This window comes from Vigna umbellata, chromosome 4 (genome assembly GCF_029865625.1).
Source record: "Vigna umbellata cultivar VRB3 chromosome 4, Vumbellata_1.0, whole genome shotgun sequence".
Lineage (NCBI taxonomy): Eukaryota > Viridiplantae > Streptophyta > Magnoliopsida > Fabales > Fabaceae > Vigna > Vigna umbellata.
In genome coordinates this window covers 33,724,177-33,738,587 of record NC_142168.1, presented here as the reverse complement: position 1 = coordinate 33,738,587, position 14,411 = coordinate 33,724,177, and the positions used below count along the sequence as shown (strand labels likewise).

The window sequence follows — 14,411 nt, the reverse complement described above, 5'->3', positions numbered from 1 at the left end:
ATGTTATTATTTAGAAAAGCAATATGAACTTATGAAAAACAATGCATCTCATTTTATTATCACGGGTAAAAAATAATAATGAGATGTTTTTATTTCTATGAGAAAGACACGTTTATTTATTTTTAAATATAAATACACATGATTAGTTTCTCTTTTAACAATTCTCTTAATAATTAAACCAATTGTTCAAAAGCTTATGTAGTGGATTACTAAGATTCCATGGAGTAATCAATGTGAAAGATGTCTTTCATACTTTTCCTTTGGACAATATAACTATCAATTTTAGACTTTACGTTTACTTTCATTCTTAAATTTCAAAGTCAACATTTATTTTTTCAAGTTATTTCTTGAATTAAGTGCTTAATTAAGGCTGTCTGCAATCTGCAATCTGCCTCAGCAAGCATGATCCCTCACTGGCTACAGTTGCATGCCCTTTTACAATAATTATAAAACCTTCCTATAATGAATATTTGTGATTTTCTTTTGATTGTATTGTTAATGATCATTGTGTTTTTTTATGTCTTATTTGTACAATTTTCACATTTAACGATGAACGGATTTGTTTTAGCTTTAAGTGTAAGTTGTGATGTTATATAATTTCCATTAATAATGTTATCAGGGCAGACCTTAGAAGAGATAGGAAGTGCCCTATCCATCCAAATCTCTTAGAACTTTTTTAAATTACATTTATATATTGGAAAAAAATTAAAATTATATATAATATATTGAAAAAAAATACTAAATGATGTATTCAATTTATATAGTGCTAGTAATTAAATATATAAGTTTTGAGTCAATTACTTTCGCTTTTCCAAAATTATTAATAAAGATCCGTCTATGATTTTATCAATAATTGAATTTGTGTTAGTATGATTATTTTTTCTTTGCTTTTTCTTTTATTTCAACTTTAAACATTATCTTGGTTAAATAATTATCCATTTTATGTTTCAACCTGAGTACTGTTTTTTCTTAACGAACAACTCAATTGTTGAATTATTAAATTTGAAACTCAAAATTGATAGTTAAATTTTAGTTTCTTGTATTATATATGAAGATCTGAAAGCTTAATGATTCCTCTAGATCAAATACGACTAAAATATAACATTCATGTTTAAAATATAGTTTTATAACATTCAAAATCTTATTATAATTAAGTTTGTCAGATATATTGTTACTGTGTCATTAACTATTCGTTTTCTCCTATTTCTAGGATGGATGTATTTAATCTTTGACGTAAGAAAATCTAATAAAGATCACATATATGATTAAATTATAATACATAAATAAACTTGGCATTACTAACTAATTATTTTTATTCCTTTTTTATATGAGACTTAATAGTTTCATATTGTATAAAAGTCCAATTTAAGACAATTAAAATTTTTTTTTCCACCTTTCAAAACACCTTTTAATAACATAATCTTAACAAAGTTTAAGCTCTAAAGTAAACGATATCTTAAATATGATATTTGATTATATCCTTGAAAACGTGGGAAAATGTTTTAAAAATTCAATGCAGTTAGGCTTAAAGTTGTAAATAATTTTGGACTTTCTGGATTTCATTTGATGAAACGAAGAAATTAGGATACATGGGTTGGTAGGGGTGAAGGGGACAGTCTAATAAGGGAAGAGGCAGAAACAATGAACTGAAGTTCCACTCGAACGTGTTTTCTCAACCCCAACACAGGTGTTTCACATGTAGCTTCTTCAATCTGAGACAATAATTGTACGAACAAATTCACAATTTCATTTACTTTTTAATATAATGTTTATGTTTGTACTGTTACACAACGACAACCATACACCGCAAATGCACCGTAGCCACTAACTAACGCATTATCATCTTTCGACTCTTCCCATGTCACTGTCTGTATATTTATGCGCGAAATTATGGCAACCAAGCTTTGGCTAAAACTGGTGAAGGTTAATTACAAAAAGAGAACTCCATTATTCCAAAGTTCGGTGGAGCAAAATCATACGCAAAAGACTTATAATAATATATTTGATGGAGTAATTTTGTGTATACAAGTTGAAATGTTTCCCAGAGAACCTAAAGGTGGTTGAGTATGACTTGTGTTTGAACATTTGTGTCCAAGCCTCTTACTGTTTGTTCTAATGGTGGAAGAGAAGTGATGGAACAAAAGTTGTGTATTTGGGATGAGAATTTCATATCAAATTGTACTCTGAATCAATTTTGGGATGACAGTAATAGGAATTTCCCGGAAGAGAAGGTCTTAATTAACTTTAGATTTCGGAGGGTAGTATTCATCTCGGGTGGGTATATTTGTATTTGCATCATAAATCTTAATTTACTAGTTTTAACTCAACCTTACAAAATCGATTTTTAACATGAAGTTTGTATCTATATATATATATATATTCTATATTTAAGATTTAAAGTTTAAGGTTTATGGTTTATGATATGTCTAACAAACACAAATCTTACTATATTAAGTTCTAATATAATTTTGATATCATGTTTAGAAGTGAATTTTAAACCAAGTTTAAGTTCATAAAATTGGTTTGTAAGATTAAGTTTGTATTCAAGTATATATTCTAAATTAATCTTATTTCTAGTCAATGTAATATTTTCAAAAAATAAAATAAAAATGGTAACTTTTGTAACATTTTTGTATTTGAAACGACAATAAATTTAAGACTTTTGTTCACTTTGTTTATTGTAGGGTTCAACTTTTTCGAGTGTTTAATGTGATTCTAATTTTTGTTTAATTTATCCATGAGTCATCAGTGAATGTGGTGTTCATTTTTAACATACGTGCAATAGTATTCACTTTATCACATCATCATCTTCAACCTCTTAAAATTGAAATTCTAACCACCATAGTCAGCCACCATGCACATCCACCGCATAGTGTTGGTGAAGTGCCACAATGAAACACTTTCACGCACATTCCAGGAACCAAGATGCACAATTCTTTAAATAAATCTTTAAATCGTAAATTCGTAAATCATTAATTCATAAACAACATTGAATCATAAACCAAGACGTAGTTCCATGTTTCCTTATATTTCCCACATAATAAAAAAACAACCAAACATTCCACCTAGACAACCAAAATAAAAAATAGAGTACACATTCATTATATCTATTTTTAAAACAAAATACCCCAAATGCTACAAGTCTATTAAATTCGAGCTTGAAACTCAAATTATAGAAAGAAAACGAAAATAAAAGATATGAATTGAAGGCAAATGACATATGGAAGGTGAGACGAAAGAAAGCGAAAGTGAGAGTTTGAAATCCTATTATGGATGACAACGTGTAGAGTGAAAAGGAAAAGTGAAAGTTTGAAACCTTATGGACGGACCATGTAGGCCAAAAACGAACATCTTATTTACTAATTGATTACGTGGACACTTTGTCGATTTAGACACTATTAGTTAAAATGACCAAATTAAACAAAAGTTATGTTGATTGAAAATGTTTTTTAAAGTTTTTTTTAGAGAAGTATTTTTTTTAATAAAATAATTATTTAATATGTTTGGACATTTAGAAAAGTAGAAATGTAAAATATATTTTTTCTACAAAATTACTTATAAATAATAACATTTTAATATTATCTGTGAACATTTCAGTTTCTCTTTTATAAGCATGGACAGTTCATTTATTTTTATTTTAATTGATGTTGACATTCCACACTCCATTATTAGTTTTCCAACTTCAAGAATGACAGTATTTTTCTTTTATCTCTTCAACTTTTATAAATTCATTGAGCTTTAGCTCAGAACATCGGATGATCCTTTTAATGAAATGATACTTTTGTAGTTTTCTATCATTGCAGGTTTTGAAACTTCACTCAAAATTAATTAAGGGTGAAAATTTGGTTTAAATTTTAAATAGATACAAATAAATAAAGTGTGAGAAAGAATTTCCTAATTTGTATAATTGAGACAGCCCAACTCATTAAATTGAATATATATATATATATATATGAAGACAGAAAACTAGACATCATATAAATTGAAAGAATAAAAAATTCTTATCTGAAAAGATAAACAAGAAACTAATAAATAAAACTAAAGAAATGAAGTTATGTTTTTTTTTTCTCTAAAAGGAATCAGAAAATGTGGTAGAGAGATAATGTAATTAATTGCACTGAACCCCTGAATCCAGGACAGTGAAGCAGGTGAACATAAATTGTGTTTGGAAAGAGTGATAATTAAGGTTTGAGGTTAACGAAGAGATAAGGAAAGGTATTTCTAATAATACCACGTTAGTTTCATACAGGATATTTTTGAAAACATTTTTTTAATAATATTTTAATATTATTTATATGTAATGTGATTAGTTTATATTGATGTTTATGATTATTATTTGTAAAATAATTTTGAATCAATCATATAATGATACGTACATGATGTTAAAATGTTATAAAAAATATTATTAAAATATCATTATCTTTTTATATAATAAGAATTGATGCTTAAGTTGATATATAAGACTGTTTAAATATTTTATTTTACTTTTTTTATATATTTTTAGACATTAAATTGTGACAAGATTTTACGTTTTAAAATAAATAATATTTTAAAAATATGTTATTTTGAAATTTTGATTTAAACTTGAACTTATATATGTTGGGGTTTACCTAATTTTATTTTATTTTTACTTAAATTATATTTAGAGTTTAAGATATTTTAGATTATATTATGTATTTTTAATTTAAATTGTCTTTAAAATTTAATATAATTTTGAATTGAAATTTGTTTAAATTTAAATTAAAAAATTATTATTTTTAGAATTAAAAAAAGTTCATTAAATAAGTCAATCTATTTAATTCACCTAACCTAATACATAACATAACGAGCCGGATCATATTTAAATTTTTTCAATTTATTAATAAATAATTCAAATTAAATTTACTCACTAATGTCTTATTCTTTTGAGTGGATTTGATGGGATTTGAGAGGATTTGAAAATAAATTTTTTGTCGTTTATTTGAGTGAATTTGGAGATAAATGAGAGTAAATTTGGAAATAAATGTTTTTAATTTGTCACGTCAATACAATTCTATACTAATTCTCACAAATTTTATTTCCAAATTCACTCTCATTTACCTTCAAATTCACTCAAATAAACGACAAAAAAATTTATCTTCAAATCCTCTCAAATCCCATCAAATCTACTCAAAAGAACAAAAATGACTCTACCATTACATTCCACATACTTAATATCTGTAATATGTGTAAGAAAGTGTAGGTGGTATGTGGGGAAGGTTGAAGGTGAGTGTGGGATGTGTGCATGGCAATTCAATACTGAAAATAATGCAGAAAGTGCAAGTGTTGTTGGAGATGATGAAGTTGTACTTGGGGAAGGTTTCAACTTTCAAACAACACAACACAATGCAATGCATGCATGTTCAACACGTAATCAAACCACCATTTTAATTCTATAATTTGAAAATTATTTTTTAATTTTTATATTGTATAATTTAAAAATAATTTTGATTTCTGAATTTCCTAATTTAAAAACTTTTTGGGTTGCAAAATTTAAAAAATAATATAAAGATAAAGTGAAAGTTTTCATATTTATGAGAATGCATATAAGGAAAGTATAGAGGTGTAAGTAGAAATACTCGTAGTTTCCAGACATGGGATCTTTCATTGGGCTTTAAGCCCAGTCTGTAACCAGCTCTGCAGGGCTACAAATTAAGTTAATGTTTATTTAAATAAATATTTAATTTTTATTTGATCGATGTAATAAATAGGAGTTTTTTTACTATATCTTCACAAAAATTCAATAAAATATTGATGAGAGTATGAATTTATAATATCATAAAACAAATTGAAAAAACAAAAGTGCTGAAATAAATGGAAATGTTTTAATATTATAATTTTAGTATAGAAGAACATTAATACTTCATTAAATAAATAATAAATATTCAATGAATGATTCTTAATTAAATTTAAATATTGCAGACACGCACAACTACTATAAATGCATATTCATATCAAGATAATAAATTCAATACAAATTATCACGGAATAAATTTCTATGGTATAAAGGGTTTAATTTATTTTTTAATCTTTTAGGGTGAAAATTGAAATTGGTTCATGTTTAAAAGTTTGATACATTTGGATTATAAACTTTAAAAATAAATGATATAATCTTTTCTTAGTTCAATTACGTTCAATATTTTTTACCAAACACATTTTTCAGCCAACATTCAACTAGGAACTTGTTAATCAGTGTAAACAACTTAAATGCTAATATAAAATCTGTGTGACATGTAAAAAGAATTAACATAATTGGATTAAAATGATTATATCCATTTATTTTTAAAGTTTGAGACAAAAATGTGTCAAAGTTTGGAACATAAATGAATTACAATTCTATGTCAAAGTTCAATGACTAAAAACATATTTAATCTTTATATAAAATATAAAATTTGTGTTTGAACAAGGTAATTTGGAAGAGTAATTCATTTATTTGAAATATTTAAAATTCTTCATATTAGAATGACGAGTTGGCCCAAGGTCGAGATGAGTAAGTTTGAGCTAAAGGTCAACAAGTCATCTTGGGTTAAAGGTCAAGACAAGTTCGATGAGCCAAAAATCAAAACAAGTCAACTTAGGACAAAGATCGAGACATGTTGTCCTAAGCCTAGGGTCGATATGAGTTTACCCAAGTCAAAGGCCAATACGATTCATCTCGAGCCTAGGGTCAATATAATTTGACTTGAGTCGAAGCTAAGGTCTAATTGGTCCTAACTGAAAGTCAATCTTATTTGGTTCAAGCTGAAGGTTGAAAGAAGTTGACCCTAGATGATTGAAATGAGTCAATCCAGACTAAAGGTGAAGAATAGTCGATCCAGATCACAGATAGAGTGGAATTAACCCTAATCAAATGTTAAAATTAATTAGTTTATATTAAAGGTTAAGATAAATTTCAAAATAAATCACTTCGGTCAGGTTGACCCGAATCTCATTTAACATTAAAAAAACTTTTATAATTATAAAATAAAATAAACCTTAAAAGAACTTAAAAAAATGACAACAATTAAAATCGACTTCAAAATGTAATCAATACATTTTTCTATTAATTTCTAATGATTTGATATTTAAAAAGATTTTTTGAATAATTAAAATATTAAAATTCACTATATTTAAATTACTTTATCCAGATTATGTATTTGAGAAATAAAATAAAATAAAATAAGACAAGTTCAAATTAAATGTATTTGAGTGTCTTAAAAATTATAAAGTTCTCTATTAAAAACAAAAGAGATATAAAAATAAAACATTAGTTTTACGAATTAAAAGAATTCATTTATCAATAAAATTGTTAACATGTGAGTTTTATGAAGAGCTTTACATTTGTATCATTTAAATAATATAATAAAAAAAAGTTGATATTCCAAATTGTTATTTTTTTTCTTTTAAATTTAAAAAAAAATATGAGAATGTCGATGAATCTCGCATTGTCTCATGTCACTTGTGTCAACCTATTTTACCATCCTTTAATTTTATAAAATTTATGTATTAAAAAAGTTGTAATAATATTTTAAGAATTGTATAAAAATGTAACATTTAGAAGGTAAAAAAAAATCAGAATAAAAATTCAAGCCATAATCTTATTAAATATCACAAAAATATATTCAGAGGACATTATATATATATATAATATACACTCATACACTTAAAGGTTATTGTTAGAAGTTATTGAGAAAGAATGATAATAATCTCCAAAATTGTGTTATTACATTTTATGCTTTTAACAACAGTTTTTTCTTTGCAATTGAAAGGGAGTGAAGATGAAGTTGTACCTTTAGAAGTAGAAGATGGCCTTTTTAATCCTTCCAGAGTATACATTTCAATCATCAATTCCATGGTTTTGAAGAACTTGACCCTTCATTGCCAAGACAAACACCATAATCTTGGTGTTCACATTTTGAATTATCATGATGCATACAAATTCAGTTTTAAACCTAATCCCATTTTTAAGGTTACTTTGTACTTTTGTCGGTTTGTATGGGAAGAAACACTTCATTATTTTGATATTTATAAAGAAACTAGAGATGATTGTTCTGAATGTGTATGGAACATATTCGAGACTGGACCATGTATAATGCATTCCAAGTATAATAAATGTTATGCTTGGAATAAATAGGAAGTACCTATGTAAGAAGGAGGTCGCTTATGAAAATGTACTTTTTAATTTTCTTTTCAAAATTATGAAAATTAAATAGTATTATAATAAGATAATTGAGAGAAAAATACCTTGATGTGATTCTATTATTTCCATTCCTTTTCTACTTTTCTCTATCTTATTTTCTTTATTTTTATATATTCAACTCATAAAATGTACTTATGCTTTATAAGTTTTTCTTTTCTTTTGTCTTTTTAATTATATTGTTGATTATCCTTCATCATCCCACACTTTCTTCTTCAGAATTATCATAACAACCACCATATCACCACACTATTGTTGTTTTTTCCACTACATGATAATGTATTAACGTTAATAATGTTAGTTATGATGAAAACTATCATACTAATGGTTAATAATAATAATATTTAGTGTGAATATAAATTTACAACATGAAAGTTAAAACTCGTAAATACAAATGCAAGTAGTTTGAAAATCATAAATGTTCATCAATAAATGTCAATAATGATATTGAATCATTTCATTAATGCTAATTAATGAAACTTTATTAAACGAGACTTGATTATAGTTTCATTTTGAATGGATTTGAGGGAGTGTGATTGAGTGAATTTGAGAGGATTTGAAGATAAATTTTGTTATTGTTTATTTGAGTGAATTTGAAGGTAAGTGAGAGTGAATTTGTTGATTGATGTGACAGATTAAAAAAATTTACTTTCAAATCTACTCTCGTTTACCTCCAAATTCAATCAAATAAACAACAACAAAATTTATCTTCAAATCCTCTGAAATCCACTCAATCACTTTCTCTCAAATCCATTCAAGTGAACAAAGCCTAAGATTTGTGATTTTTTTACTAATGTTTAAACGAAAATAGTTTTTGAACTATGATTTGATTTAATTTCACTCACTTTAATCTATTCTTTTATATTTCACATTATATCATTCTTTTTTAAACTTTTTTTTAATTTTAATTTAATATAAAAGTTTTATGAGGTTTACGTCTTAATTGATATTTTATTTAGTTGTTAACAATATCATACCTTTCTAATATAAAAATATATATTTTTAATTTGGGAAAAAAATAAAATACAAGAGAACACTCAAACTTTTATACCATTTGTTTCAACAACTAATGTTGTTATATATAATAATTGATATAATCAAGTTTCACTATATCTAAAATTTACAACATGTAAAGTTTTAAATTGATATGTATGAAGATATTTTTAAAATGTATGTAAAAATAGATTTTCAAAATTGCTAAATTTATTTTTAGCTTAAATATTTAATCTCTGTTTATTTATACAAATTAAGTTAATGTTTATTTATATAAATATTTTATATCTCCACAAAAGTTCAGTAAAATATTAATGAAAGTATTAATTGTATAATATCATAAAATAGAAATAGAAAGAAAAAAATATTAAAAGGAATGACTCCTAAAGGTAGACGTTTTATTGTTATCATTTTAGCATAGAAAAACATTTAATACTTCATTAAGAAAATAATAAATATTTATTTATTATTAATTAAATTTCAATAGTGCATTAAAGAGACACACAACTTACCATAAATGCATATTTAAATCAAGGTAATAAATTCAATACAATTTACCATTGAACAATGTTGTTATTGTATAAAATATAAAATCATATGTCTTGTTTTGAATAATAAATATTTATTTATTTTGGATAAAGTTATTATAAAATAGAAGAATTTTAAATAACTTAAAAAATATAAGTAATTTTAAATTCTACTAATTTTCATTCTACTCCCACTCCGTTCACAAGAATGAGTCGAGTCGATTCAAATTAAAGGATTAATCGAGTCAACTTGAATTAAAGGTTAATCGAAGGTTAAGATTAAAGGTCAACAAGGGCCAAAAGTAGGAAAAGGTCGACATGAATTTTTGAGGTTAAGGGTCAGGACAAATCGGCCTGGGTCGATGGTTGGGATAAGTTGATTCAAGCAAAAATCAGAATAAGTCGATTCAGGCAAGGTCAGGATGAGTCAGTCTGAGCTGAATGTTGGCACGAGTTGTTTCGGACTGAAAGTTAAGTTGAGTCAGTCCGGGTCAAAGGTCGATACAATTTGGCCTAGGGCGTAGGTTGGGATGAATCCACTTAGGCTTAAAGACGAGATGAGTAGGCATGGGCTGAATGTCAACTGATCATGTTAGGTCAAAGCTCAAGACAAGTTCGACGAGCCAAAGGTCATAATGAGTTAGCCTCGGTTGAAGGTCGAGATTATTTTTCTAGAGCCTAAGATCGAATCAAGTTAACCTGGACCGAAGGTTGAGACAAGTCAGCCTTAACCAAAGGTCGAGCTGATTTGGTCGAAGTTCAAAATTGAGGTGAGTTGGCCCCAGATGGTTGAGGTGAGTTGGACCCGGATGGTTCATCCTAATAAGTTGAAGGTCGATAAGAGTCAACCCAAGTCAAAGATATACTGGAGTAAGCTTTGACCGAATATTGAGACGAGTCAATTCAAATCCAAGATAAGTGTCGAGTTGAGTCAATTCAGTCAATTTGTTCCAAACCTTCGTTTAACATAAATTGAGAAAAACTTTGACAATTATAAGAAAAAGAAAATTGACAAAAAAGACATTAATAAAGTTGACACTAGTCCAAAAACAGCAAACAGGAAAAATAAAATGTGGTGGCAATATAGTCATTAGAGTGAACTTATAACTATTGTTGTCATTTTAACCGTTGTTATATGCCATAAAGGTGAAACAACGATTACTAGTATAACACCATTAAAAATGTAAAAACAATGACGATTGGTTGTTATAAGGTTTTTATACAACGACGATTTAATGAAAAAATTGTCGTTAAAAAACACGTCAGGTTAAAGAGTTTTCACTTTTAACTTTATCATGCATGAACAGTTTCTTCATATTCAATTCTCGTCGTCGATGTAGCGCTGCTAACACAATTCAAAGTTGTTTTCGGAAAACCTTTTGCCGATGTTCATCGTTGCGTTGTCCACATTGGAGTTCGCCACTGTTTGGTCGTACCTTTCTTACATTTTGAGTCTTTGAAACCGTTGTTCATTGCACCACACTGTCACTTTTGTTCGCATTGCCAATGCCTCTACTTTTATAATCATTGGATGAAATTGTTTTAAATAATAAACACTAAATTTAAAGTTAGTGTAATGGTTATAAATTCAAAATTTAAAAGCTTTTAGTTAATGAAGTAATATTTCTTATTAGAAAATTTTGAAAGAGTATTACTTTTACATCATAAATTATTAATGATTTAAGCTATGATATATTTTAATTCGTATCATTTAAATAATTGTGATTTCTTTTTTCTTAATTGTTATTTCTTTTTTCTTTTAAATTTAAAATGAAAATATAATTTGATTCATCTCGCCTTGTCTCATCTGTCACTTGTGTGTTTGGTTGGTAAATTAAAAATGCCAATCTGACTACCAATGTCAACACGTTTTACCATAAAATTTGCGTATTAAAAAGTTGTAATAATATTTTAAGAATTATAAATAAAAAACAAAATAAAAATTCAAACCATAATCTTATTAGACATCATACTCAGAGGACTTTATATATCCACCAAGTTATTACAGGAAGTTATTGAGAAATTATGGTATCAATCTCCAGATTTACGTTATTATTTTCTTTGCTTTTCACTACACTTTTTTCTTTGCAATTGAAATGGAGTGAGGTTGGAGTTTTATCTTTGGAAGTAGATGAAGGAATTCTTCCTCCATCTAGAATATATGTTGCAATCACCAATTCTTTACTTTTGAAGAACTTGAGTGTTCATTGTAAAGACAAACACCATGATCTTGGTATTCATATATTGAATTACGAAGAAACATACCAGTTTAGGTTTAGACCTAGTTTTCTTAAAAATGTTACTTTGTACTTTTGTCGGTTTAGGTGGGAAGAGGGAAGTTATTATTTCGACATTTATAAACAAAGCAGAGATATGTGTGTCAAATGCGTATGGAGAATATTTGAGGATGGACCATGTAAGATTTATCCCAATTATACTGATTGTTATGCGTGGAACCAATAAAAATTATAAATATGTACCTTTTAATTTCCTTTCCATAATTATGAAAATTAAATAGTATTATAATAAAATAATTGAGGATATTCTGAGAGAAATACTTATGTGCCAATTGAAGTGGGATGAAGTTGACTCAACGAGATTACCTAGGACTATGTGTTTCGATTAAAAGTGTATGAGGATTGGTCGTCTTTCCTTGCTTTGCTATCTTTTGATCGTGCCAACGCAATCCACTCTGATGAGTTGTTGACTTGCATAAGACACTCTAACGCTCAAGTCAGAAAGCTTTTTCAGGGAAGTCTATATTTTATTAAGATAGATCAAAGTTATATTACCTGCACATCAATTGTATATTTGTAGAGCTTGTGGTAACCAAACACATTGAATAATCATTAACGCAATATATTTTTAAGCAATCAAACCCAATAATACTTAACTCCGATTGATATATTTTATATAATACATTATGTAAAAAAGGATGATATAAATATAAATAAATAATTATAACAAGAAAAACATATTTAACATAAATATTAATAAAAAATTAAAATATCTCAATATCATAACACAATTTTAAAGTCATTGTTAATTTGTCGCCATCCTAAAACCACCNCTTGCTCCGTGATAACACTGATATTTCTCCTGTTTTCTCCAGAACCAAGGTAGTGAGCTTGTAATTCGATTTGCAGCTGCGTTTGTATAAGATCCAAAATTTTAAAACCAAAACTTCAAACAACACATTGTTCGAATATATGAACCTGGGAACTCATTAAATGGATTTAGGTTCATAAACCCTAATTATTCCTCCCGTTTTATGAATGACCTGATTTAAAGCAGATTTAGATAAGCATTTTAATTATACTCTTTTACCTATGGTATTATTCATAATTATATGAATTAATATTTGACTTATGCCGCTGCAGTTTCTTGTCTTGGATGAAGCAGATCGAATTCTGGATGCTTGTTTTCAGGAGGAATTGAAATTGATCTTTCAGTGCTTACCTGAAAATCGACAAAATCTGTTCTTTTCTGCGACAACTACAAGTAATCTGCAAAAGTTGCAAGAACGTTACCAAGATAAGATGTATGTCTACGAGCATATGAAGGTTTTAAAACCGTTGAATCACTTAAGCAACAGGTGATATTCATCCTAAAAAGGTGAAGGATGTATATTTGATGCATATCTTGTCAAAAATGGAGGATGGGAATTCGGTCTGCCATCGTGTTTATCTCAACATGCAGGTATATTTCTACATTGTATGTTTAGATTCTTTGTTACCAATTTTGTTTTCTATATTATGGTTTGTTATTCATTTTTATGCTACGTCCATATCTATATATTTTTGTGGTGCTATCGGAAAATGTGGCCTCTTTCAGCTTCTATTATATCAAACAATCACACCTGATTTATTTGTTTGATGCTTTTGTTTTCGTTAGTTGGTTCCTGACTTGACTATTAATATCTAAATATCCAATATCAGAATTTTATGCTTTTCTTCAATAAATTATTAGGCTGTTATTTTTTGTTTAGCTTCCCTGTCCCAACCTGCAATGAAGTAAAAAGGGTAAACATTCTCATTCAATATTATTATGATGAAATTTGACTGTCTGTTATTGCATTTCTTTTTCTTTTGTCGACTGTTTATGATGGACTCAATTGAAGCTTATTGTTGTGGACCGTTGTCTAATTGAATCTGTTTGTGGTCTGGTGATATAGTTCGTGTAATGGTATGACATTCAGTAAATAATTAAAATTTGTGATGTTACAAGAAAAAAAAGTTGTTGCTGTTTGACAATGAAAATTTGGAACTATATACTTTTATTTGGCAAACTGGTTGGACTTGAAATTGGCTTTGGTGTCTCTACTTAGAAAATAGATATTGGACAAACTTAGGATTTCTACTTTCTCTGGTATGCATTCCATGCAGCTGAGAATGGAGGCAATTATTTTAACGTTATGAATTTTTCAATATAGGTTTTTTAGTTGATGGGTGAACCAGAGTTTTATTGAATGCATATCTTGAGGTTTTCGTACTTACTCGGTTTCTTCTATAAAGTGTAAACCAATGATAGTGAAAAAAATGGGTAGAATTAGTATTTGGTTCTATTTTTATGTGTTGATATGTTGTTTATCTCTTCTGTAATTTATTAAATATTGTTAAAATAATTTCATCTATGTATCACCATTAAGCCTAAGTAGGTGTGGTGTGTTAGACAATCTATTAGGTGTACCTACAGCC

General features: G+C 27.3%; 1 pseudogene across 1 annotated transcript in view; it reads left to right on the top strand.

Moving 5' to 3' along the window:
• LOC148199972 (DEAD-box ATP-dependent RNA helicase 36-like) overlaps window positions 1–14,411 on the top strand; it is a 102,725-nt pseudogene that overhangs the window by 81,544 nt on the left and 6,770 nt on the right. The window lies entirely within an intron of this gene.